This window comes from Mauremys reevesii, linkage group 1 (assembly GCF_016161935.1).
Source record: "Mauremys reevesii isolate NIE-2019 linkage group 1, ASM1616193v1, whole genome shotgun sequence".
NCBI lineage: Eukaryota > Metazoa > Chordata > Testudines > Geoemydidae > Mauremys > Mauremys reevesii.
Genome location: NC_052623.1, coordinates 117,836,428 through 117,863,650, shown reverse-complemented (window position 1 = coordinate 117,863,650; position 27,223 = coordinate 117,836,428). Strand labels below are relative to the sequence as shown.

At 40.7% G+C, this 27,223-nt stretch overlaps 1 protein-coding gene across 5 annotated transcripts in view; it reads left to right on the top strand.

Annotated features, from left to right (window-relative positions):
- Window positions 1-27,223, top strand: part of NCK2 (NCK adaptor protein 2) — a 163,386-nt gene that overhangs the window by 35,751 nt on the left and 100,412 nt on the right. For 3 of the 5 annotated variants that reach the window (XM_039500420.1, XM_039500408.1, XM_039500423.1), the window contains one exon: window positions 26,844-26,917. The gene's annotated coding sequence lies outside the window, so the exon portion shown is untranslated. Of the gene's footprint in view, window positions 1-17,185; window positions 17,430-23,969; window positions 24,018-26,843; window positions 26,918-27,223 lie in introns of those variants that run through there. The other 2 variants (XM_039500421.1, XM_039500416.1) reach the window with 2 other exon arrangements.

The following is a 27,223-nucleotide window of genomic DNA, read 5'->3' as shown; positions in this document are numbered from 1 at the left end:
CTATGTTTTGTTTCTCCTTTCCTACTTCTCCTACCAAAATCTGTCTCCTTTGGGTTATCACATTCATTTCTCCACCTACCATTCCCTTTAGCACAAAGGATTTGAAAATATTACAAGATATCTAATAGCCAGATGACTAAACCTGCTATCTGAGCAAACATTGATATGAAAGGTGGGGATGGGTAAGTGCTTTTAGAAGCAATACTCTATTGAGAAACTGAGGGCTTGGCTACACTTACACATTTGCAGCGCTGCAGCAGGGTGTGAAAACACACCCTCTGCAGCGCTGCAAATTGTGGCGCTACAAAGCGCCAGTGTAGTCAAAGCCCCAGCGCTGGGAGCCGCGCTCCCAGCGCTGTCCGTTATTCCCCACAGGGAGGTGGAGTACGGACAGCGCTGGGAGAGTTTTCTCCCAGCGCTGGCGCTTTGACTACACTTAGCGCTTCAAAGCGCTGCCGCGGCAGCGCTTTGAAATGCAAGTGTAGCCAAAGCCTCAACTCCTCTCACGGAGAGGTGCTGAAGTTCCTGCTAAGGTGCTGTTCTTAGATTCCTCCCAAACAGTGTTCATCTTTCATGTTGGCTTCTGGATAGTACTATAGTTTTCTGACCAATTTTACACACTGAGACGCATGTCCTTCTGGAAAGAGGAAGGAGCTTTCTCTTTCTGTTTATCATGAATCTGTAACCCTGCAGCTTTTTGGATGTTGTCAGTGTTCATCTGTTACTTCACCACTCCCAGGTGCTAGATGGTCAGGTGTGTTTTTCTGCTGTTTTAATACCTTTTAACTTTGTGGCTAGTCCAAAGAAGAATGTATTCTCTCCCTTTACCTCTCACCTTCCCTCCGTTTTATAGCTCCAGTGCTGCTCAGAGTGAAAAAGACTGTGGTTTTGTTTGTCATTTTTACTGCTGCACACAGGGTTACAAATAGAGGCAGTGAAATGTCTGTCTTCCAATACTTTATTGGGTTACACTTGGTTTAAAAGGTTTTCTTTGCACCTATAAGGATTTGAAGCTGTTTTGGTAATGAAAGATTATTCAGTAGAAGCCAGTGACACTTGTTCAGGAACCTGTCACAAGTGAGAGAGGGTCTTTCAAGTGTTAGTGTAAAAGTTTTGCCATTGACTTTAGTGGGTCAGAATTTTGCCCTCTCTGTAGTTACTTCAAAGAAGTTGTTGTTTTATATAAATGTACATGCAGTCTGTCTTGTACTTATTACTCTATCTGCTCCTTCAATACATGTGTATACTTACAAAAGACGTATTATTTACTTTATAATTTGGCATAATAAACTAACAGTTACTCTAGCTCATAACAGTTGAGTTATGTAAGTACTTATTCAGATACTTTAAATCACTCATGTTGCATACTTGGATGCTGGCAAAGGATTGTGCTATTTCAACAGCTTTCCAGAAAGTCCTCCCACTATGTGAATTAAAATATCCCTTGGCAGAATACTCTCAAAGGGCAGATGAAGAAACAGTACTTGTCCTCTGTTGAGGTGATTCTCCCTCCCTGGAGATGCCAAAAAGCTTTGCTTGTTCAAGCAGAAGAAATTTGCACCTTATTGTATCAACTGTATTGAATTTTGCCCTTGAACTGTAGATGCTTATTTGGATCTGTTAGTATATTATTTGGATCTGTAATTCTACCCTATTAATTTGCAGAATAGAGACCTCATGTTAAGGTGTTAATTTTTCTTTTAAAAGCAGACACAATCAGCTATTAAACTGCAAAACTGTAATCAATATGAGAAGCTTAGCTTTTGTTTTTTAAAGTTTCTGACTTTTAGCTTTGCATTGTAGCTATGTAGCTCTGTCTTCATAAAATGATACTAATTGTCAACATTAGGTGCATAAAATTCATCACCAAGATAATTTTGTGTTGGAATTTTTTAATGGATAATTGAGACAAAATATGAAGGGTTAAGATCTCCTTTTTTTCATTTCAAATGGGAACCTAATATGGATGAATACTGTCTGCTGAAGATATCTGTTTCTTCATCACTGTTCCAGAAAACTTGAAATACTGAACATTGATTTACATTTCAGGATCTGTTGTTAATTCGGTTGATGAGCAAGGAAGATAAGATATTTTAGTTGAACAAATGGTAGTTCATATACTTAAACGCACAATCTTTTATGTAGACTTTGTGATGTTTCAAGGCTTTCTTTCTTTCTATAGGACTCTATTGAATTGGTGGCCATGGGTGAATGATAATGAAAGGTAGCTTATTGGAGCTCAGACGGAGGCAGAACTGGAATTTACAATGACAGGTTCTACAGTACACATTTTATACATAAAACATTGAATAAAATAATGGTGAACCCTACTAACACCGTTCAAACACACAACATTTTAATACAGTAAATACAGTACAGTAATACAGGATAACAGTGTCAATTATACTAAACTTAGGTAAGGGTGGCGGCTGGCTTTTTGGTGGCTGGCTCTTTGGTTGCATTAGTCTTAAAAAAAGGATTTTATTGACGTCTGCTCTCCTGCATGAATCTTTGAATGATAGATCTCCCTTGTAGCAAGCCACTGCATCACTGAGAGCTCTGGAAACTTAGGGCAGGAAGCCAGGAGTCTGCCAATGTCATCGTCGTCATTGTCCTTGCTTTCTTCAGATATCTGTTGTTGGTCCAGCTCAATCAATTCCTCATTTGTCAGTTGCTCAGCATGAGACTCCAACAACTCCTATACATCCTCCTCCTCCTCCTCCACCTCCTCGAAGCCGACATCCTTTTCCAACTTGACAATTTCTTGCTTGAGAGCAGGAACAGCATCAAATCCCATGAAGCTGTGGACAGCATCTGGCCATGCCTGGCACCAAAAGCCGTTCATACATTGTGAAGTGACCTCTTCCCACGACGCATCAATGTTTTCCATGCTGTTTAAGTTGTTACAGGACTTCCAAAATTTCTTTACACTGGTCTTTCCTTCACCTGCCGTCTCCTTAATCAGCATGGAGAACATCCCCCATAGGTAATAAGCCTTGAACATGGCCGGCGGGTGCAAGTACAGTACTGTACTGTACAATAGGGGAATGTGTTCCAATTCACATTGATCTCGATCTGTGCAAACGACGGATATGTGGATCAGTACCAAAATAAATTGTAACATGTTCCCCTATTGATCAGCGACGGATATCCGAAACAACAGATAAGGGGGGGATGTGTACCGGGGACCCCTTGTAGTCCTATCAGGCAAGGATGGATGAGCCTGGTGAAGGGGAAGGGAATTTGGGTAAGTATGTGGATGCGTTTTTCTCTAAAATGTTCAGATTTAACGATAGTGTGCGGCAGATCCCCAAATTAACAAGATAAAAGTATTGCCTTTTCATTATTCTACTTATATGAGAAAGGTAGAGGTAGAATAAACAGAGGAAGAGTTAGCATCTGCTTTTCATTTCCTGTTGGGCTAGGCATGGGGAGCGGGGTATATGCAGAGAACTTTGTTTACATGCATAGGGATGTCCTTTTTATCCTTCTGAGACATCTCAATGAAACTTTAATGGAGGATACCCCACAATCCCCTTTTAAAGGTTTCTATGAGTGGCTGTAGGACCTCTGCTGTAGGACATTTTCCCACACTACTCTGGCACCATGACAATCAATGAGCTAGCAGTGTACAAGCTGGGGTGGCTTTAGGATACCAGTAGCAGCTGTGTTCTCTGTGCCTTTGTGATCCTCAGGAGAGAGAAATTAGCAAAAAACACCACTGCCTGTGGAAAATAGTGTCACTATTCAGTGCTATTGCCCATACTCACACCCATGAAATAAGGACCAAAATGTTATAGCTTCAAGCAATAAAAAATCCTTCTCTCCTTCCCCCACCCCACTCCTAGCAGTCCATACTCTCCATGGCCAAAGCACTTCAAAGCTGAAGTGTTAATAAGCATTTCTTACTAAAAGTGTTTATGGGAATAAGGGAAGGGGGTTTTGAAACTTGTCTTCATCTTCCCCTTGTGTCTGTAAATCCAGTGGTACATTTTTTATCAGCAGCAGCTTCTGGTGCCCCCTCTTTGCCTGCAGAAACACCTGACCCTGATGGGGAAAGAAAGACGAGGACAAGGGAGGACATGTACTGTGAGATCCTGCAAGCCAGTGCTGCATTGGACTATGAACAAAGGGCTTAGAGGGCCAATATGACTGACAGCATAAAGACAGAGAGGACAGGAAAAAAGCCCAGCAGTCCCAGCAGGACAGAAAGCTGGAAGTGCATCAGGACATGATGGGTCTTCTCAGGCAGCAAACCCAAATACTGCATACCCTGATATGGACGAACAGGTGCAAAGATCCTAAACTTCCCACCCTTTACGGTCCTTAGAGAACTCCATGGTCTCTGCTACATATACCCACCCTCCAACATACTACACAGCATTATGGGGCATAATTACCCTACCACTCCATACCAGGGGACAAGCTTTACTGACCTGTGAGGACTGTGGTTGGTGTACATGTAGCCACAACCAACTACATTTGTGTACTCAAATGGACATAAATGTTTACTACCTTCCTAATGTTAAATTTTCACTCTGTTTGTCAAACATTTATATAACATTGACTGCTGGTTTTTGCACATTGATTTTTTGCATAGATCCAGGAATGCAGGCTTTCACATCCAAAAGTTCTGCTGCCCCCATTGTGCTAAAACGGCATTACATTGTGATCCCCCTACTCAGAAGTGGTGCTCTGCCGTCTGCAGCTGCTCCATGAACTCCATCAACAACCTTGAATTGTTTTTCCTGGTGTCCCTCAGCAAACCATCTTCGAGGACATCCTCCTGTCCCTGGTTGTTGCAGTACTTCCTTTGTGGAATAGAGGAGAATGATGTGATTTATTTGTACTATGAGACTAGTGCATATATCTGTGGGCTCCATGCTTTGGTCAGAGATGGCAGACACTGAAAAGTGCCATGCAGATTTGTGGGATATTTTTAAAAGGACATGAAAATTATGGGATAGGGATGGCATTATGGAATGGAGAACATTGAAGGCTGGGACCTTGACCCCTGGCTCCCAGAGGTCCGTGGACAAGATGTTATCCCACAAAACGTTGCTAAAATGTCTGAAAAGGCATTGAGCCAGATGGTGCATGTGGTACACTTGGATGTATACCCGGGCTGCACTGCAATTTACTTTGACACAAGCACTCCTGATGAGTATGCACAGCACTGACACAAGCAGACAAGTATGCATGCGCCTGAGCCATAAACATTGGCGGCTGTAACTTGCGTTGACATCGTGGCCTATGACAGGTTGCAGAACTGTATGGTGCTATAGAGAAGAAAAGCAAACACAACTACAAGCTGTGCTAAAAGGATGACAACTCTCATCTTTTTTTAAAAAAGGGAACTTATTTTTCAAAATTACTTTTATTTTCTTGAGAGATGCTCCTTCCTTATTTAGCGCTTTGTACCTTAAATTCAGTGCTTTCAGTCCTTTGTTAAGTTAAATAAAATTAAAAGTAATATTATCCAGTTTTATTTTTTAGGCCTACTATGTAGATTTAAAAAGCAAATAAACTTGGTTATTACATTTTTTAAAATATCTTTGTAAATATGATTTAAGTCATCCTATGGGCTATCATGTTGCATGCGTTTGGAGGTTGAGCCGGGTGAGAATTTGGATGTTGAATTCAACTGTCATAAGATTACTTACGGGGTTTGAAAAAGGGGAAAGAAGACAGGGCATGGAAATGTAAGAGAAAACAAAGGGGATTCAAAATCAACCAGGAAGAAAGTGATATAGGTGCAGGGGGCAAGAGGAAGAGGACAAATTAAACACTTCATAGAGCATGGGAAAAAGAGAGAAATTAGAGGGAGAATATGTTGGAAAAGATGTATGTAGAGAGCAAGAAAAGTGGATGATAAATGAGGGGAAAAGACAAAGTAAATTTTTTATTGTTTTGACTATTTCAGGAAGGTTGAGACCCCCAGCTGCTTGTCGTCCCTTGTACACAAGGCAACTACTAAGGCCCCCATTCCTGCAATTCTGAGTGAAGGATCAGGGCATAAATCTTGAAGTGACTTAAGAACCAAACTTTTAAAACAAACAAACAAAAACACATGTTGTACGGTTGTACTGGGTTGTTGGCAGTCAGCATGGAGGGGACAAAACTTTTTAAAATGGTCATTTGAAAAGTGTTCTTTAGACTGTAACTGATACAGTTGATAGTTCTTGAAATCAATTTCTAGACACAGAAAACTTAAAGCTGGGCTATCGAGTATTTAGATTACCCATATTTTCTTTTAAAAACGTTGACAGATGTTTTCCTGTACTGTTGTTTGTGACTCAGATGCACACATTATCTGTGGATAAGTGTCAACGTGCCGTCCTGCTTCCCAGCTCATGCAAGCAGATGATTTAGGCAGGTCAGGCATAGGGAAGCCACTAGTAAGCAAGACCCTCATGTTCCAAAAAGAGAGTTTGAATTTAAACATTTTCAGTAACTGTAGCAGTTACTGGTAAATGCTATTGAGAGAGTTTTTTGTTACATCTTCTGAGGGGAGGGGCAGAGCTGCAGAAAACTAAGGAATACTTTTTGAAAATTTAGAAGTTGAAGTAGTCTAGGGGAAACTAAGGAGTAGGACAATTTGGGGAATAAGGTAGTAAAAGTAGTGGGAAACACATGATTACTCTCTTTATATATCTATAAACTCAATCCAGAGATGAGGTAAAATGTTGAGTTCAGAGCAACGCAGTATTCTGCTAACTTGATGGTGTCTGATATCTTGCAATTAAAAGGAAAACTTACTGAAAATCACTTTGCTTATTGCAGTTTGATTTGTGGGTGTTTTTAAAGTAAATCTTTATATAAGCATACCATGTTTTTTAAGGGAGGGAAATGCAGATATCTTCTGAAGCTGCCCTATATCAAAGCAGTATATTAGTCCTTATCCATGCAATCCAAAAAAGAAACAGTGCCATTTTTTGAGAGCGAAAGTGCTGAACTCTTTGGTTTTTGGAAATGCAGAAACATGTTTGGCAGTGTAATACAAATTTCTGTTAGGGGTAGAAATGTTCGTCTTTAAGAAAGCCATCATGAGGTAGTGACAATAAATTGATTTATAAGGAGAGGTGGAAAAAACTCTTAAATCTCTCATGAGTTTGTCTTCCGAAACAGAATTCAGTACTGCCTTGGCAACAAAGGAAGGTTTTATTAGGTTACAATTACTAACTATATCATGCTATGAAGATGGATAAAAAATGTTGATACTAATTTTTTTCAGTTTATTGTCACACCATATGCAAGTGAAACCTAATAGAGAAGTAGTTGGATTTGCAGTGCATTTGTGACACAAAACAAAATTCATGCTGCTGCTGTCTTGCGGGGTGTGTGTGTGTGTATTGTGACCAGATGCAAAAATGAAATCTTTCATAACAATGAACAACTGTAACAAATAAAATTCCTTAACTGTATTATTTCTCATTTAAAAATCTGAAGCTTTCAGAAGACGTTTGTGTTTGTGGTTCAACCTTCCTGCTTGCAGGTTTTTTTTTTTAAAAAAGCTCATTAGTTGTCCTTTTAAAATTTAATTTTGCAAGCTACTTTCAGGGAAGATGTTTTTGTTTGTGCAATTTTTGTCATGGCAAATAAATGTTTACTGGTAAATTTACTTTAATTTTGGCAGAATTTTATTTGTTGACATTGATTTTTGGTAGCCCTAGTTATGATATGAAATGAAATAAGAAACTTTTGTCTGTCCTGGTTCAAATCTGGTCGATGTTGGCGGTATCCATCAGTTGTAAGCTGTCTAATGACCTGTGTGTGAGTTGTTGGTGCCATTCTGGTGGTTCTTGGACAAGTGTGCTCACCTCAATAGAGCCATCATCACAATTCAGAAGTAAGGCTATTAAGGCAGGCTGGGACTCTAAGCACAGCCCTTATGGGGGCAATGATACCCTGCCTTCCTGCTGTGGCCTTTCTACTCCTTGAGGTATTAGCAGCTTTCACAATTAAGAAGTATTTGACAGTTCTTACTATTTAGCAGTACTGTTTCAGGTTGTCCATAGACTCAGGCATCACTTATACTAGGGGCTGTCAACCTTTGGCACATGGATCACCAGGGTAAGCAACATCCCTCGGCCTGCGCCACATAGCGCCGCCCCCATTGACCTCAAGTGGCGAACCACGGCCAGTGGGAACCGTGATCGGCCGAACCTGCGGACACGGCAGGTAAACAAACCGTCCTGGCCTATGTGCCAAAGGTTGCCGACCCCTGACTTAAACACTCAGTTCATGTGTTAAACTTCTGTTTTCATACACATTAGGCTCCTAGCCACTTTTGTAAATGAAAGCAAAGATTCTATTTATAATAATCACATCACAGTAGCCTGGGCCCTAGGCCCCATGGAATAGGTCCATAACCTATGCTTAATCCAGGCCTGAATGGATTCCCTGTTGATAGTTTGTAGAAGTACCAAGAATATATAGAGTGAACTATCCATGGGTCTCTAGAGGTGGGCCCTCCAAGACATGGTTGAAGCAAGGTTGGAAGCTTTTACTGATGTAGTCTGTACGTTAATTCACAGACTGGCTAAAGAACGTTCAAGCCTCCTGAGCTGTCAATCTGATATTATTTTCATTAGCATTCAGGTCATTTTTAACTTACTTCATAATTTATTTATATGTTTGTAAGTGGTATGAGATTTTCTAACTCTATTTAAAATATAAACCGTTTATATGGCTTCAGCAAGTTAGAATCTGCCCTTTACGTTTGTGAGGCAGTTGGATGAGATTTTTTTTCTTTCCTACTCACAGTGGCTGAGATGAATGGAACATAAAAATGTTTAAAATTACCCTTTGAAAATAAGTACTTTAAATAGACTTTTAAAAATGGTAAATTCATGTTTTCTTATAGGTCCTTAAACGAAACAGCAATCCTCTGAGATCACAATGGTTTTGTTGTGCAGAGTTTAATAGCTGGTTTTTGCACTGTTGTGTGTTTTAAAACAGCAAGTAAAGTGAGAATCCTGCAGCAAAGTTTGCAAGCTGAGATTGCCATATAATTGAGCGCTAATACAGAAACGTTTAAGAGGAGAAAGTTGTGGGTTTTGTTTTTTTTAACTCTGAGATCAGTGGTTTAAAAAATTATTAGTTTATGGGGAGAAGGTTTATGTAAAACAGTAGCTGATATAAGCACTAAATATTATGTCACTGTTCCCTCATACTTGGGGAAATTTTTAGGTGTTGCAGAATATTATTTTCTCTAATAATATCAATAGTACTAATTAGAAATCGGTTTTCCCTTTTTATTTATATTGCTGGCATATACCGTGTCCTCCTAATTTTCTACTAATAGTATTATTTCATTTGTGCTTGTCACTAGAACAGCTTTCTAAAAGTTGGGGTTTGTGTATTGACAATATTGTGAAATGACTATAATTTGAAATAAATTGAGCTATGTTGTGTGACCATGTAGTTCAATGCTGCTATTTCCTATTAGAGGTTAGTGTTGAACAAACAAAAATTGGTGAACGTAGAACCCTAAAGAAAGAAAAGAGGTTTGTGGTGCAGATACTAATTTTAGAATGAGAATGTAAATTTTTATAATCAAGACATTTTACTTTGAGAGGTCCACCTGATAAGAGCTAACTAGAGGGACAAATTTGGACAAGGTAACGGTTTTGACTTTTTGCCAGCTGAATGCCAAAATGCTTCTCACCTCCCCCTTCACTTCCAGATAAAAGGCCATGCATGTAGATTTTAGCGCTCTAGTTCTGGTTTCAGTTTTGGAACTGGTTATATATCTAATCTGCACTTACAATTATTTCCACTTCTAACTTCGGCAGGACTCTGGGGATATTCAAACAAAAATGACATAATTGGATTTGTGCCCAGGCACGGTATTCAAATAGCTTTGGAGATGTCATTAATTTGACAGCTGCTATAGGAAATAGTGTTTCATTGCATTATTTTAGGCTTGCAGTATTTCTCTCGCCATTTCTTGCCACTGACTTGGTATGATAAAGATTGGTATGATAAGATTTATAGATAAAATATCACCAAAGTGCACTGAGTCAAATTTATACAAGCCAAATCAAGGAGATTAAGTTGTAGTGACAGTTGTGATTTATTCATCATTATCATCCAGTCTCTATATTTTTATTTGTGTATTTTATGGGTCATGGAATATTTGGTGGTGTTACAGTCAGTGCTGATAGCAATGCCTGTAGCAAAGGTTGTCTTTCCATTATAACTCAAATCATGCTAAACTTTTCCATGCTTGCTCTCAGCCTCAGGTTGACTATTTTGGGGAATGTTTAGGCAAAAACAATTCTGTCATTTCTGGTAGTGAGTTGGGGAAAAATAGGTAGATCTTCTAGCGCCTCTGTGTGTTTCCGCTGAACTAGTGTCCTGGTACCACAAGCTTGTTGGAACCCTTTTGAAAGCAGTAGAAGCTTCACGCTTTATTCTGGATCTGAGAAACCTGAACATGTTCATCAAAACCTTCAAGTTCAGGATGCTGATCTTGGGAGCCATCATCCTTCCATGTCCAAAGGAGACTGGTCTATATCATGAGACATCAATGATGCCTATTCATTAGACAGTCATGCCACAGTATCTCAAGTTCTGAGTGAAGAAGACATCTTTCCGTACAAGGTGCTGCCCTTCACTCTATCCATGGCTCTGAGGGTACTTACAAAAGACCTAGGTGTCATGGCTGCACTCCTAAAAATCAAGGGAGGTATGTTGTCCCCTACCTGTACAACTGGCTCATCAAACAAGATCTAGCCAGGAACTCATAGAACCCATTAACCTGACATGTCAGCGGTTTCAGACCCTTGGTCTACAGACAAATTGGAACAAATCTATCCTTGTCCCCTCACAAAAGATAATATTTATAGGAGCAGTACTGGATTCCATGATAGGACAGAGATCTGTGCATATTTCTTGTACTCTGTATTGTAAACTCCAACCAAATGGCCACCAGAAAAAAAAAAGTGTTACATCACCTGTGATATGTGCCCATCTATGCATGAATCCTCTGCAGCACTGTGTGTCTGTGTCACATCCTGTATGTGGAGAGCTTGAGCAAATTACACATAATTTCCCAAAATGCTCTTAGGGTAACTCAGGTGATGGGAATCCTGAGACAATTTCCTTCAGCCTGCAGCTGCCTCACTGTGATCCAGGCTGGGTGTCAGAGGCATGCTTGTAGAGGTTAGAAGCTCATGGTCTCATGCTCATGGTGCTAGCACATAAACTAGGCTAGATGATGAAGTCTTTTCTATCATCCCTTTAAGGCCAGCTGGTTCAGGTATTTGCCAAAACACCATAACTATATACTACCTGAACAAGCGAGTTAGAGCTAACTCTAAACAGTCTGCAAAGAAACCATGAAATTTTGTTAGTAGTGCCTGGAACATCCCATATATCCAGTTAGTCTGTATCTGATAGGAGAGGAGAATGCAAAACCAGGGTAATTCAGACCAGAATAAGCAGTCTCTGCAGCTCTCATTGGTAAACTACTTTTTCAGCAGACAGGAAAGTGTCAAAACCAGATCCCTTTGCCTCCAGAGAATGCCATGTATCCCCTCTACTGCTTGTGAGCCAGTAAGGACCAAGTGTTCTTTGACAGATGCAATCCTCCTAGTGTTGAGCAAGGATCTGCTGGATGCATTTTCTTCCATCCCCTTCATTTGTTGGGTGGGTTCCGAATACATGCTGGGATAGGACAAAGGTCATCTTTCCAGCATGGTCAAGGCAGCATTGGTACAATAACTAAAGTTGTGAGACTATCACGGAAGTAACGGATTCCGTGATTTCTGCAGCAGCAGCAGCAGTTTGGGTGAGTGGGAGGGGACAAAGGGCTGGGGGGAGGGGCGTGTACCTGGGGTGGAAGACCCCCCCCCTGCAGCTCCTAGGTGGCGGGGGGGGGCTTCTGCTGCCTGCCCCCATAGGCCCCACCCCTGCTGCTCCTATTGGCTGCGGTTCTGGCCAATGGGAACTGCAGCAGCTGGTGCTTTGGTGGAAGCAGCGGAGGATCCCCTGCCTCTGCTGCCTAGGAGCTGCAGGGACGGAGCCGGTAGGAAGCTGCCCTCTTCCCCCCCCTGTATCATCGGGGGTCCCGGGCTGCGTGTCGCAGCCTGGTCCCCTCCTCTCCCAGCACCAGCAGGGGTCCTGGGTCACCCCCCCCCCCACAGCACCTACAGTGCCCTGGATCTCCCCCCCCAGAGCACCCCCAACCCCATGCCCAAGTTTCAGTCATAGTGGATATTTTTAGTAAAAGTCATGGACAGGTCACGGGCCCATGAATTTTTGTTTACATCCGTGATCTGTCCATGATTTTTACTAAAAATACCTGTGACTAAAATGTAGTCTTAATAACCCTTTAAAGCTGTCTGAGAAGCCTCTCTTGCCTCAAATTAAGGCATGTTGCAGTCCAGGATACTCCTGCACCCTCATTCAGTTACCAGAGGCAATATTGCTCACCTTTTTTGTCATCTTGCTACTCTCAAAGAAGACCTCAGTATCAATAACAGCATCCTCCTAATTTCTGAGTGTCAATATATGAAAAGATCCTCCAAACCCAAGGTGAGTCCAAAGAATTGTTCTGTGACTCCTTCTTTGCCTAATTTTAGACCTCAAGTTTGACATTACAGCCGAGAGCAGCAAACCGAGTTTAGACTTTTATTCTCCACCCTTTGGAGAGTGTTTTTAAAAACAAACAAACAAAAAAAACCCAACAAATTGCAAAACATCAATATGGACAGAGGGGTATTGGATGTTATAGAAGAGGATTACAGTGTTCCAGGTCAAGACCATTCCTCCATTCCACCTTCTCTTCCTTTCCCTTTTCAGGGACCCCTGTCATGCCAGTTTTCTGAGGGCAGAAGTCCATTCTCTGTTATTACAGGAAGTGATAAAGGAGGTTCTGGAAGGTCTCAGGAATCAAGGTTTTAATTCTAATTTTCTAATTCCAAAAAAGGACGGAGGCTTCCAACCAATCCTAGGTCTGAGAAAACTAAACAAATACACCAGTAAGTTTCACTTCAGGATGCTGAGTCTCAGTTTAGTCATCCATTCTCTCTTTTCTCTAGATTGAGAGCGGCGTACCAATCTCAAAGATGCTTACTTCCATAGTTCCATTCAATCATCTCATGGAAATTACCTTCATTTTGTCCTAGGACAGAACTATTTCCAATACACAATTTGACCTTTCTATGCACCTCGGATTCTTATTAAAGTGTTTCTCAAACTGGGGTTGCCACTTGTGTAGGGAAAGCCCATGGCAGGCCGGACCGGTTTGTTTACCTGCCCTGTCTGCAGGTACAGCTGATTGCTGCTTCAGGCCAATGGGAGCCGCTGGAAGCGGTGCGGGCCAAGGGACTTCCAGCAGCCCCCATTGGTGGTAAAAAAGATCAGACAGGACTCAGCCAAAATGATACTAGTTGCTCCAGTATGTCTAAGACAGCAATAGGACACAGACTTGTTTCTCCTCTCCAGAGGGAAATTCAAATGCTTACCAGTATCACCAGATCGCCTATCATAACAAGAGGGAAGAGTGTACAATCCAGAATCTGAAGCGCTATGTTTCACAGCATGGGCGACGGGACTCTGACAACTTTTGAGAACTCTTTCTCTTGAGCATGTACTACATAATTTAACAAAAAAATCAGCTATGAAATGGTATGTTCTAAAACAGGTTTTCAAACTGGGGTCGAGACCCCTCAGGGGTCCTGAGGTTATTACATGGGGTGTCTCAAGCTGTCAGCCTCCACCCCAAACCCAGCCTTGCCTCCAGCGTTTATAATGGTGAGAACCGTGATCGGCTGGACCTGCGGACACGACAGGTACACAAACCAGCCTGGACCACCAGAGGCTTTCCCTGCACAAGCGGCAGAACAAGTTTGGGAACCACTGAATTAGAGAGTTCAGAATTTCACGTAAACTGTTCATTTCCTGTGCAGATAATTGTAAGGGAAAAGCTGTTTCTGCTCAAACTTTAACTAGATGGGCAGACAGTGCGTAGAAGTGAGTTACAAGAATGTTTCACATTCTCCGCTTACTGCTATTAATACACATTTTACTAGTGTAGTTGCTACTTCAGCAGCATACTTTAGACATGTTCCAGTAATTTAAATATGTAAAGCAGCTACACAGATGTGACGAAGTGGGAATGTTCTTGATGTGTTATTTGAATACTGAGTGGGGTGTATTGACCTGGGAAGGTTGCAGGGGAGTTTTTTGCTGGGACTGCCTTTGGGGAAGGGAGGATACCTGAGCATGTAACATGAGAACCTAGGAGGGGGTTGGAGGCCAGGTAACACCTCTGCCCGGGAAATTGGACAAAGGACACAAAGGCTGTGGGAGGAGCTGCGGGGAGGCTGAGTGAGTCGGCTGGAGGGAGTTTCAGTTTGGAGCTGGCTGGGAAATGGAGAAGGGTGCCCCGACGGGGCTTGGACTTACCAACAGGACTGTGGCCTCCCTGGGGCCCCCAGATGGACTTAACTAAAGGCGGGTCCTGTTGTCTGTACCGGCAAGACCTGTTTTGGACTGTGTTCCTGTCGTCTACATAAACTTTCTGTTTTGCTGGCTGGCTGAGAGTCATGGTGAATCGCAGGAAGCCGGGGGTGCAGGGCCTTGACTCACCCACACCCCATGACAACAGAGCTCAATAAATGTTTACTAAACATTAGGCATAGCTGCTAGGTCTTGTACTCAATTTGACAGGACTGTTCTGTAATCTGTTTAATTAGGATACCTTGTCCCACCATCCATTTAATATGCATTGCTGACCAAACTGACCCAAAAGTGGGATTATGCAGAGGTCACTAGAAGAATTGAATGTTTCTTGAGGTTCTTTGAAATGGACTCTGCATATTCACACACACCACCATCCTCCTTCCCCTTTTTTGCGGAGTCCTAATTATTCTATACTTTGCATTAGTGATGGAAAGAATTGAGCTGCCATGCTCTTTTTATAGCCACACTCTTCAGAACACTCTAAAATGCTGAGGCGACACGTGCGCATGTCAGCACTTACATTCTAACAGACACTACTTACAGAAGTTTCCACCATTCAGCGGTATCAGTTGTTGCATATCCCAAAAGTACATCTTGAAGAACCTCGGTTACAAGTAACTAGCCTTCATTTCATAGCTGCTTCATCTCTCAGTCATTTGAAGTCCTAGAGTAGGAGGTGGAACTGCAGACAGAGCCAGACAGTGATGATCTGCTGGCACAGGGATTCTTGTTAGTGGACCTCATTCAGGTGCAGGGAGAGGCTGGTCAAAGGCGGAGTGGCCTGTTAGTAGTTTTCATGACATCCTCTCCCCAAAGTGATCAGCCTTGGGGATTCTGGAATGCCAGTCTCCCCTTATGTGGCTTGTTGAATTGAAAAGAGAGGTTTTTTAGCCTTGTCCTTGATGCTTATGGCTTACAAATTTTGCTTGCTCCACCTTGTAGTACCTCCTTCCAACATGCTCAGATAAATCAGATGTGAGGGGCATCTTGGAGCCATGCATCTTAGTGATCTAATTCAAACTTGACTGAACTATTTATTTTTTTCACGTTGAGGCTCACTAACATTGTAATTCTATATCACAGAGACTGTTTATCTGTGAATCTTCCCCTCTCCCCCTCAAATGTAAGAAATCCAGATGCAAAAGACTATATTTGAGGAAGCTGGTATAATCTCATCTATGTGAAGGTTCTAGAAAGACATTGTTGCCAGTTCATGAAAAATTCATTATAAAATCACCGTAGAAGAAATTAATGAGCAAATATTAGCTCAACAAAAACGTCCCATGATGCATTGTTTTCCATCCCAGCATTCTGTGGGCTTCCGACTGCATTTCATGACATTTTTCAATGGCTCCTGTTTACTGTGTGCCCACCATGTCTGTGTGAAAGGAGAGATCCTGCACTGCTCTCTACTGTTATGGTAACTGTCATTAACACTTCATGGACGGCCATGCAGTATATCATGAGCTTGCTATCTGAACAGGAATCAGAGTTGCCTGACCTGTTGCATGCCATAGAAAGAAACAACACCAGATTACTTTTGGCATTCATGGAGTAACTGAACACTGGGGACTGCCACTTTTGGGCTCGGGAAACAAAGCACTGAGTGGTGGGATCACATTGTTATGCAGATCTGGGCTGATGAGCAGTGGCTACAGAACTTTTGGATGCGGAAAGCCACCTTCCTGAAACTGTGCAAAGCTTTCCACAGCCCTGAGGCACCAGGACACCAAAATGAGAGCAGCCCTCTCGGTGTAGAAACATGTGGCTTATTCCTATGACCCATGAAGCCTTACACGGGAAACCTGGACAGCAGCAAGGATGGCTTCAACAATAGTCTGAGTAGGTGCAGAATGACCATGGAATGTGCATTTGGCAGATTAAAAGCGCACTGGAGATGCCTTTATGGCAGGTTAGATCTCAGTGAGGAAAACATTCCAATGGTCATAGCTGCCTGCTGTACACTGCATTTTCCCAGGAGTGGAGTGCTGAGGCAGGTTGCTTGGCTGTTGATTTTGAGCAGCCTGATTCCAGGGCTTTTAGAGGTGCAGAATGGGAAGCAATTCGAATCAGGAAGGCTTTGAGGTGACATTTTGAGACAGAACCAGCAAAGTGTATTTCTGTGCAGGAATCTTCCATGCTTCATTAGATCAATTTTTGTTTGTAAACACTTGTGATGATTCTTGACCGGTGTTTTCAATAAGCAAATGATTAAACTGTATCTGTATGTTTTACCAGCAGCTGCTATCACAATTTGTAGAACACAAAGATTTGTTATCTTTCAGAGATTTTGTTTTTATTAAAAACCAATTAACACACACAGTCTTGGTTGGAAGGGAGGACCAGTATAGGGAAGTCTCTCATAGCTGTGCCTAAATCCAGATATCATTTTGGAAGCTGTCCAAAGGGGTGGAGTGAACAAGAAACCGTGAAGTTCCAGAAAGTTGAAAGGAACGTGTAGGAGGAGTTTGGAGAGGGCATGGAAAACATTGCTGTATGGGCTGTGGGAGGCGAGGGGGAGTAAGTATGCATCTGTTCTGACTAACATGATTAGGGACTTTAGCATCGCTGTTTGCGCCTCCATTATCTTTATCATCTGCTCGGTGGCCTTTTGAACGATCTCCTGATTTTCTTTTCTGTCCCATCTTTCCATTTCTCTCCACTCCCTGCTTTCCCTTTTTTCTGCCTCAGAGAATTGCAGCACCTCCTGGAACATGTCCTCCTTGCTCTGCCTTGGTCGCTTCCTTATCGAGCAGAGGCACTCCGCTGGTGCGTAGGGGGTTCCCCTGAAGGCCAACTCTGCAGAAGCACAAGAAACAATATACAGAAGCATGATTGTTAGTGCATGCATAGTGTTGAATCATTGTTGTAAAAAATACATCTCTTTATAAAATACCAAGCACTTTCTCACTGACCCTTGGCAAGCGCACGTCTCAGCTAACACCCTAAAAATGGTGAGTTCTGCCCAGGTGGGCGGGGGTTGTTGAAGCTGGGGTAAGGAGAGACTTTGGTGATTCCAGGGTAGCGGTGCAGGCACCTAAGGACATTATTGTAAATTCTGCCACCATTTTTCCATGGGGAGGGGAGGTTCATTGCAGCAGATTTCTCACTCCTGAGGGTATGCAAGGGTGCATCTATTGTATGTGTGCGGCTTCAGATCTAGTCCCTATGCTACTCCCTTGTGTGCCAGTTTGGTCCCTGCACAAGTGATTGCAGAGTGGTGCAGGAAAGTTTCCTACAGTGGCGGTAGCTCTGCCAAGGAACCTTTTGGTAGAGGATTGGCAAGTACCTCCAGGAAAGCTTCCTAGAGATCTCTCTGGAGGATTCCTGTGAAATCTCGGTGTGCATCAACACACTTTTCCACCACACAGCTTAGTTTCACAGAGTGATTTGAAGCACACTCAAACCCAGCTAATTGTCCACATTTCTATCCCTTCACCCAGTCCTACAGTATACAAAGCAAAGAACAGCTGTACGTCATCTAACTGAACAGCATCAACACAAATAAATCACTTACTCCTCTCCTCAACACACAAATCTCCTCTCCTGCTTCTTGCTTGCCGGAGAGGGAATGCTGGGACTGGCCGAACACCTTCTGAGTGGCAAAGAATTCCTGACTTGCCGCCACACCGGATGACCCTGCTGTGGACTCCTCATTGTCCTTCAAGTTCACCTTCTTGTCCACGACTTTGAAGTGCTGACCAGAGTGGTCCAGATGGATATTCTGATACACCTCCTGGAGGCTATTTATAGCAACAAAACCAAGCACGGTGTCTATACTGTCACTTCATTGATAAAACTTTGCAGCAAAAAGTCCTATGTCTCTTGTTGATGTGGTTTTATTTTGTTGACAAAACAGAAGCTTTTTTTTTTTGCCAAAAGTCGCATTGTAGTGTGTACATCTCCACTGTTTTGTTTAGAAAAGCTGCCTTTTGTCGACAGAACTCTGTAGTATAGACAAGGTCAAAAGTAAGTAATCTCCTCTTTTAAGTACTAAAAGAACTTGGCTATTTCTGTCTATCTTTTGTTAGATGGTGACACTCTGAAACCTTAGAGTGTTGCCATTTCTCCATATAAAAATGCCTAAACCAATTTAAATAAATTTGTTTTAAAAAATGTTCTGTCTGGATTAAGTTATTTTGACAAGTTTCAGTTTGATGCAAATTACAAAACAAAATTTATAGTGGAAATGTTAACATTTAATTACAGTCCGTATCAGTATAATTTATAAAGGAATTCATTTAGGTTTCTTTACACCTGGTCCAGTTTTCCCGCTCCGAATAGTTTTGTAACAACACTCCAAAGAGCACACATAATATAGGGTGCCCTCATCAAACTGATTCAGCTTGTCAGTATAGTGAATTGTCAATTTCCTTTGAAGGTAAAGGAAGTCACATTTTTAATGAACTTAAAACAACTCATTCAGACCCTAATTATTTAAAAGGTTACTTGTACTATATATGAAGTTACTACTTATATTTTAGTAATGGATGGAGGGTGGCATATTGTGAAATGGATTTTAAAAAATCTACTGTGTTTTTCTAAGTGCATGGCATCATGCACAGGCCAGAGTTTGAAGAGAACGTGAGTTCACGTGCAGGAGTAAAATGAGAGTTTAGGCCAAATACACTTTTTGTCTCTACTAATTAGGCCAGCATTCACATTTTTCACGTTTTTCAGTAGTCTAAGGAACCAGCAACTGTTTGCTCAGTAGTGAATTCTTTTTTTGTGCTGCAGCTCACTTCCCCTCTTTTGTTTTTTCCTGTTTACATAATATGAATGTTTTTAAAAGAGGAAAAATTAAACTGACTTTTGTAGACTGTACAGTACATGGATGGACTCCAAATTTGTTTCTTCCGATTATATCAGAGGAGATATAGCAACATGGCAATTAATGATATTTCTGCCTTTTTAATGTAAAATAAGATGCAAAAATATTATGTAAATTGAAGTTTTTGCCTCTTGCTGCCTTAAGTTGTATGTTCTTTGCCCAACTTTTAGAAATAGTATTCAGTGAATGAAGGGACATTTTTTTAGTTAGCAGATACTTGCATCTCTTTCCCCCCCTCATTTTCATAAAGGATTGGCAAAGAAACATTGGATAGCTCCATAGAAATTCTTCATTCTAAAGGGAAAATATTCTACATATATCATGTCTTGAGTGAACTTTTATTTAAATAAAACAATTTTTTCTTTCCATCTATTGGGCTCCAGACTTTCAGTCACCTTTTGACTGACAAGTGTTTATCTAGGTACTACTTCATGGACACTAATTATATTTGCCACTAATGTATGGATAGCTTCCATATTCAGATATGTCGTATGCTAATAGTAACCTGATTTGAAATGCCTGTCTAGCAGGGAAGTTTTATTGGAATGCTTGTAATAGCCCTAGACTAGAAATGTAGTTGATTAGTAGGATATTTCAGTCAGTTGCAAAGAAGAGAATGTTTAATAGAGATAATTGGCTTTAGTGGTGCAGTGAACTGGTGAATTGCCGACATAATCATCCTTGCAGGAAGAGTGCATGGTAAAGTGTTGCTTTACAGTTGCTCCCCAGAAAGCTACTGGTTATACGTCAAGCACTGAATTTTACAATAATTATCAGAGTCACTTGAATTAATTATCCTTTGAATTGAATTCCCTAGGCTACACAATATAGGTTTATGGGTAGGTTATTGATACTTAATACACTACAACGAGATTGTTTTAGTTCATGTCAGAAAGGTTGAACAGGGGAGAATCAAGAATTGTGAAGGCCTGAAAGGATGTCATTTAAAACAATCCTTACAAGAGGGAACCTAGATTTTTAGCAGTGGGGATAAAGAAGGGGCAGATTTTAGATCTGTTAATCTATCTCCTTTCTCGCTGTCTTTTTTTAATGTACTTAGTAAAGTATAATTACAAAAACACTAATTCAATCTTAAACTGTACCTCCTAAAACCATTATGAACTGTGTAAATTTAGCTAAAGTTTATTATTGAATATTTATTTCTTGATGCTTGGAGTACAACAGTCACTTTATGTCTGATACTGTTAGCTGACCTATCCTTCATGAATTTATTTAATTCTTTTTTCAACCCAGTTATACTTTTGGCCTTCGCAACATCCCCAGGCAATGAGTTCCACGGGGTGACTGTGCACTGTATGAAGAAGTACTTCCTCTGATTTGTTGTAAACCTATTGATTTTATTGGGTGCCCCCTTTGTGTTATGTGACAGAATAAATAAAACTTCCCTATTCAGTTTATTCACACCATTCATGATTTAAAGACCTCTATCATATACCCCGTTAGTTGTCTCTTTTCTAAGCTGAACAGTCCCAGGCTTTTAAATCTCTCCTCATAAGGAATTGTTACCTGCAAAAATCTAGGGCACCCTGCCTATACCCTACCAAGGGGTCAAGGTGTGACCTGGTCAGTTAGGGCACCCCCCACCCTTTCCCTTCCAAAGGCTCAGGAAGAAACCTGGTGAATTTAAGTACCTGCCCTTTCCCTCGGGACTCGGAGCTCTACAGGTCTACGGGTCTTTTCCCAGTGAAAGAGCTTTAAACAGCTGTGCTCTAAACATCTATTTATTAGTAACACACACAGAATACGGATACTAAACAAATCTCTTATGCTCACCACTCCCAATATACAGACAAATTTCACCCGATGGCCAGTCAGGATGGACTCATCTGGGGGTTCCTGCCAATGCCTCTGCACATCATTGTCATGCAGAAGGGTCAGAGTTCCAGCAGCTTGATGTTGAACTACAGTCTGGAAATGGTCCCCAAAGAACATTATTTTTTATTTACATTGTATAGGTAAAACTAGCTACCTCCTTTAAATTGACTAAACCTATCTCATTATCCCACACTCCTAAATAACAAAAATTTTAACCAGTTATGCACTTCCTACCCAAGTTCTTTACATTTTGTCTTTCATGCCCAAATTGTAACTTAGTTGTGACCTTCTCTATTTGTGCAGATGGTCAGCATAAAATGCTGGTCAGAGCTTATCTTACCATTTGTTGAGTATCTTTCTATGTTCTCCCTAATTTTCCAGTGCCTTTACAACCTTGGTGGTTATAACTCTCGTTAGGGACATTCCTGAGGTGGGGCTGTTTTAGCAGCAGCAGACCATTCCTTTTTTTTCTCTTTTCATTTCAATGTTAATGGTGAACTCCCTGAGTTTCAACCAAGGCTGGTTTAGTATGGTGGGGTTTGATCAGGTCTCAGGCCTACAGAATCTGTCCCATACCCTTAATTATTTATACCATGGTTTTACATGACTACGATATTTTTTCTCTTATCTATCCCTTTCCTAATGGTTCCGAACATTTGGCTAGCTTTTTTGACTGCTGCTGTTGCATATTGATTGGGTGTTTTAAGAGCGCTATCCACGACTCCAAGATCTTTCTTGAGTGATAACAGCTAATTTAGACCTCATCATTTGTATGATATTTGGGATTATGTTTTCCAAAATGCATTATTTTGCATGTGGCTTATATCCAGAATAGGAGAATAAAATGGAAACATTATTAACGTTTTAAATCAGTTCCATAGAAAGGTTTTCTTGCTTTCCGTTGTCAGCATCTTCCGCTTTACTTCTATGTGGACAATAAGTGTTTGGCTGGCAAAACATATCTTAACCACGCAAGATATAAGAAAGAATAAGTAATACCTTCTTTGGATCTTCATACTTTTTTTATTCCAAGCCAAAGGATGGACTGTTAATTATGATATTTAAAGTCCCAGAAATTTGCACTATTTTTAAGACTTTTTCTCCTTAGCCCCGAATACTTCTTGAAATATTAGGACTTGATCCTTTTCACAGATAAGAGCACAGCTTATCCCATATTATTTTCTCAAAACAGAAATTCATTTTATTCATGAGGAAAAAAGGTTTTCCAAGTCATGCTGAGTTTTCAAAGTCCAGCTGCTCATGTTTGATCATGGCTTTTTATCCTATTTACAATTAATATTTTAGAGTTTTGTAAGTGTTATTAAATCTTGTTTCGAGGTAGGTATTCTCCAGTCCAAACCTTTGTTTCTATATTCTGTAGTCCTGGGGAAAATGTTTTTCTAGTCATTGAAATATTCTTGTAATGAGTATTTTATTAGTAAGTTATATGTTTCTTCAGCTTTTTTTGAGATCCAAATTCCCATCCTTAAATTACCAGTAGTTTTGCAGCTCACACATTTCCCATCCTAGCCTGTGAAGATTTTGGTTGGGGGAAAAATTGGTTGTTTGAAGGAGGTGGTTCTCAGTTTAATATGTAACAGGGTAGCTTCCCATGTCCAGCAAGATAAAGATTTTCACAGGATACAAAAACCAAACCAGAATGGAGCCAAGAGAAGATGGTGACCAGCCTCCATCTTGTGCTTGTGTGCCTCTCCCTCTGTTGTGTTTTGTGTCAGTGTTAGGGGCTTGTTTATACTTCTGGCTAAACCGGCACTGCTGCAATTGATGCAGCGGTGTCAATTTAGTGGGTCTGGTGAAGACAAGCTAAGTCAATGGCAGAGCGCACTCTTATCAGTGTCTGTACTCTACCTGCCCGAGAGGCAGAAGGTAAGTTTGCGGGAGAGCGTCTCCTGTCGACATAAATTGACTTACTAAGTAAGGTCTGGTCTACACCACTGTATCAAATCAGTAATAGCAAAGAGGTTTTTATGCTGTATTTTTTCTTTGAAATTTTTACACTATCAAGTAGTCTTATTATTTTAACTTGTTTTTATGAAGGTTGATTGAAGTGTAGAAAATGGAACTACGGTTGTCAGTTAAAAATGCTAGATTATTTTCCTTTTAGATATTTGGCAAAAATTAACCCAGTCCCCTCTAGGGTTGCTAACCCTCTAGGGCTGGCCTGGAGTCTCCAGAAATTAAAGATTAATCTTTAATTAAAGATTGTCATGCAAAAAAACCTTCAAGAATACGTCCAACCAAAATTGGCAACCCTAGTCCCATCTCTGATCTAAACTACTTCTTTTGCAATCAAAAGTGAGAAACAAAAAAAGGCCTGGGGATGTATAAAATAATTATTCTAATGATTCTCTGCAGCTTGAGGTCTTCAAACCACAATTTGAAGACTTCAATAACTCAGACATAGGTTAGGGGTTTGTTATAGAAGTGGATGGGTAGGATTCTGTGGCCTGCGTTGTGCAGGAGGTCAGACTAGATGATCATAATGGTCCCTTCTGACCTTTGAGTCTGAGTCTATAATACTGTTTTTGAAGCAAAATTTCTCTCTCTCTCACTCACACTCTCTCTCTCTCACACACACACACAAAATTATATCTGCTAACAGATTTATCAATGAACTGGGATACAATAACTGGCAAAAGAAAAAAGAAACCAAAGTTGGTACCAAATGGGCACAATATTTTGTGGAGACATATTAATTATCTAATAGCTATTTAGATGTAAAGTATGTGGAGGACTGGGGGAAAAGGGCTAGGATTGGAGGGAGACTTTGAATAAAAATAAACATGTTTTTTTCCATGTTATCCAGGGTATTCTTCTGGTACAGACCTAACAGGATGTTACAGAATTTTTATCAGTAAGTGTGTGTGGGGTATTTCTGCCCCCTCCACAGCACTAATTAATATTGCTTCATTTATTTCCTCCCTTCAAGATCGCTCTTAATCTTATAATTGTGAATAGTGAGAATTACAGTAAATCCAAAATAGGGCATAAAAATCCTCTGCTTTTCCCCTTTGTCTACTGAATCTCAGAGTGACAAGGTGGGTGATGTAGTATTGGACCAACGTCTGTTGGTGAGAGAGACTTGCTTTTGATCTACACAGAGCTCTTCCTCAGGTCTGGGAAAGCTACTCAGTGTCACAGCTAAATACAAGAGTAAAGAGATAGTTTAGCGTAAGTAGTGAGCACATATTCTAAGGGACCATTCAAGGTGAAGTGGCCCATTAGCACCCCTGTACTCATAAGACAGAAAGAGGAGTTAGTGTGTTACAGATTGTTGTAATACGCCATAAATCTGATGTCAATATTAATACCATAGAATCATAGGACTGGAAGGGACCTCGAGAGGTCATCTATTCCCTTGCACTCATGGCAGGATTAAGTACTATCTAGACCATTCCTGACAGATGTTTGTCTAACCTGTTCTTAAAAATCGCCAGTGATGGAGATTCCACAACCTCGGTAAGCAATTTATTCCAGTGCGTAAACCACCCTGACAGGAAGTTTTTCCTAATGTCCAACCTAAACCTCCCTTGCTGCAATTTAAGCCCATTGCTTCTTGTCCTATCCTAAGAGGTAAAGAACAACAATTTTTCTCCCTCCTCCTTGTAACAGCCTTTTATGTACTTGAAAACTGTTATGTCCCCTCTCAGTCTTCTCTTTTCCAGACTATACAATCTTCCCTCATAGGTCATGTTTTCTAGACCTTTAATCATTTTTGTTGCTCTTCTCTGGACTTTCTCCAATTTGTCCACATTTTTCCTGAAATGTGGCACCCAGAACTGGACACAGTGCTCCAGTTGAGGCCTAATCAGCATGGAGTGGAGCAGAAGAATTACTACTTGTGTCTTGCTTACAACTGCTAATACATCCCAGAATGATATTTGCTTTTTTTGCAACAGTGTTACATTGTGGTCCACTATGACCCCCCAGATCCTTTTCTGCAGTACTCCTTCCAAGGCAGTCATTTCCCATTTTCTATGTGTGCAACTGATTGTTCCTTCCTAAATGGAGTACGTTGCATTTGTCCTTATTGAATTTCATCCTATTTAGTGCAGACTATTTCTCCAGTTTGTCCAGATTATTTTGAATTTTAATCCTATCCTCCAAAGCACTTGCAACCCCTCCCAGCTTGGTGTCATCTGCAAACTTTATAAGTGTACTCTCTATGCCATTATCTAAATCATTGATGAAGATATAGAACAGAAGCAGACCCAGAACTGTTCTCTGCAGAACCCCACTTGTTATGCCCTTCGAGCATGATTGTGAATTACTGGTAACTACTCTGTGGGAACAGTGTCTAGCAAAGTAATGAATTTAAGCTCTCAGGCTTGTCTTTTGAAAGGGCTGTGCAGGTTTCCTTTGAGGATGAGCACTGATAGGTCAGATATAGTGGAATCACTTTGTGAAAAGTGTTCACCCACAGGTGGCATGGGGTTTTTGTCTTTTATCATTTTCCTGTGTCAGTTCATTAGAGAGCGTGGTGATTGTCTGGCTTCACCCGCATAGTTGTTACCAGGGCATTTAGTGCACTGGATGAGGTACACCACATGGTGTGATAGGCATATGTAGGACCCAGAGGTCTTGAAAGGAGTGTTATGAGTGGTGTTGATCATTGCAGGAATGGAGATGTCTTCAGGTTTGGATCTGTTGTTCTGGCAGGATCTGGTGCCCCTTTGAGTTAGTGTGGCCTGGTCTGTGGGGAGCTTGCATCTGATGATGAGCTTGGACAGATTTGGGGCTTGTTTGAAGGCCAGAAAAGATGGTTCAGAAAATATTTCTTTCAGGATGGGGTCCCTCTTGAGTCTGGGTTGTAGTTCTAGTGTGGAGTAGTAGGTGACAACTAAGTGTGTTCGGTCAGAGGGGGATTTATTTCTGTACTGAAGCAGGTTTTCTTGTGGTATTTGAGTGGCCTGTTCCATGATGCGATCTATACATCCACCAAACAAGGGCACTCCGCCAGAGAAGTAATTTTCATTAGCTAAAAATTACACCATAAAAGAAACCAAACAAAACTGTCATTTTTGTTCCTTCCTTGGATTGGAATTTTTTTTGTTTGATTAAAACTGGGCTAGCTATTTCGGTGGGTATGTGTTAGCATTTTGGGAGCACAGTACTACTAATCATGAATTAATGGATTTGCAATATGTGAACTGTCAGACATCCTACAGGGTTTGAAATGTAATTAAAAATGGCAATGACTGTTCAAGCCCTTCATAGTCCCTTCTAAAATATTATTCTATGACTAAAAATATTTACTGTTTATTATATAGCATTTTTAAACATGGTGGCAAATTAATATACTATTGTAAAAAGGAAAAGGCAGAAGTTAGTTGCTTTGACAAATTTGGTCATCTTAACTTTAATGTATTTTTACTTCAGTTTATACACAGATTGCCTCTCTCAGCATGCTGTTTTTATTATTTGGATGGACTAAAATTCTTCACAATCCTTCTATATATAGCTCTTCTTGCTGAAAATGAATAATTTTTTGGTGTATCTGATCATACCAAAATATGTCTAACAAATAAATTAACTTAAATAAATTGTGCCACACTATACTTGCCCTGCTGTACAGATTTCCGTATGAAAATTTCATACAACTTAATCCAAATTGCATAGATAAAAATCCTGAGGTAAATTTATTGCTAGAATTGAAATGTCTGCATCTTTGCTGTTTCAGTGACTTCTTGTGAACGTAATTTTATTGGAGAATCCTGCCTTTTGCTGTCTGGATCCTTTTACAGTGTGCCAAAGGTGAGTTGACTCTGGCCTCATTCTCATAATTTAAGATGCTAGGAAGCTAATTGGATGAATTAGTTGGTACTCTGTTTATTTAATGTACTTCAGTGCTTATAAATTGGTAAGCTACCAAAATAAATGTTAAAGCTTTTTCCTCCACTAATTTGAGCCAAGTAAATTTTAGCTCTCTCTTTCATAAGTGAAGAGGGTCAGATTTAAGAATTAGATATTGCTGAGAGCTGTATTTGGCTCTTATCTTATATTTTCGGTTATCTTGCTTCAGGATTTTTTTTTTTACAGTGGTCAGCCGTAGTTTGTTAG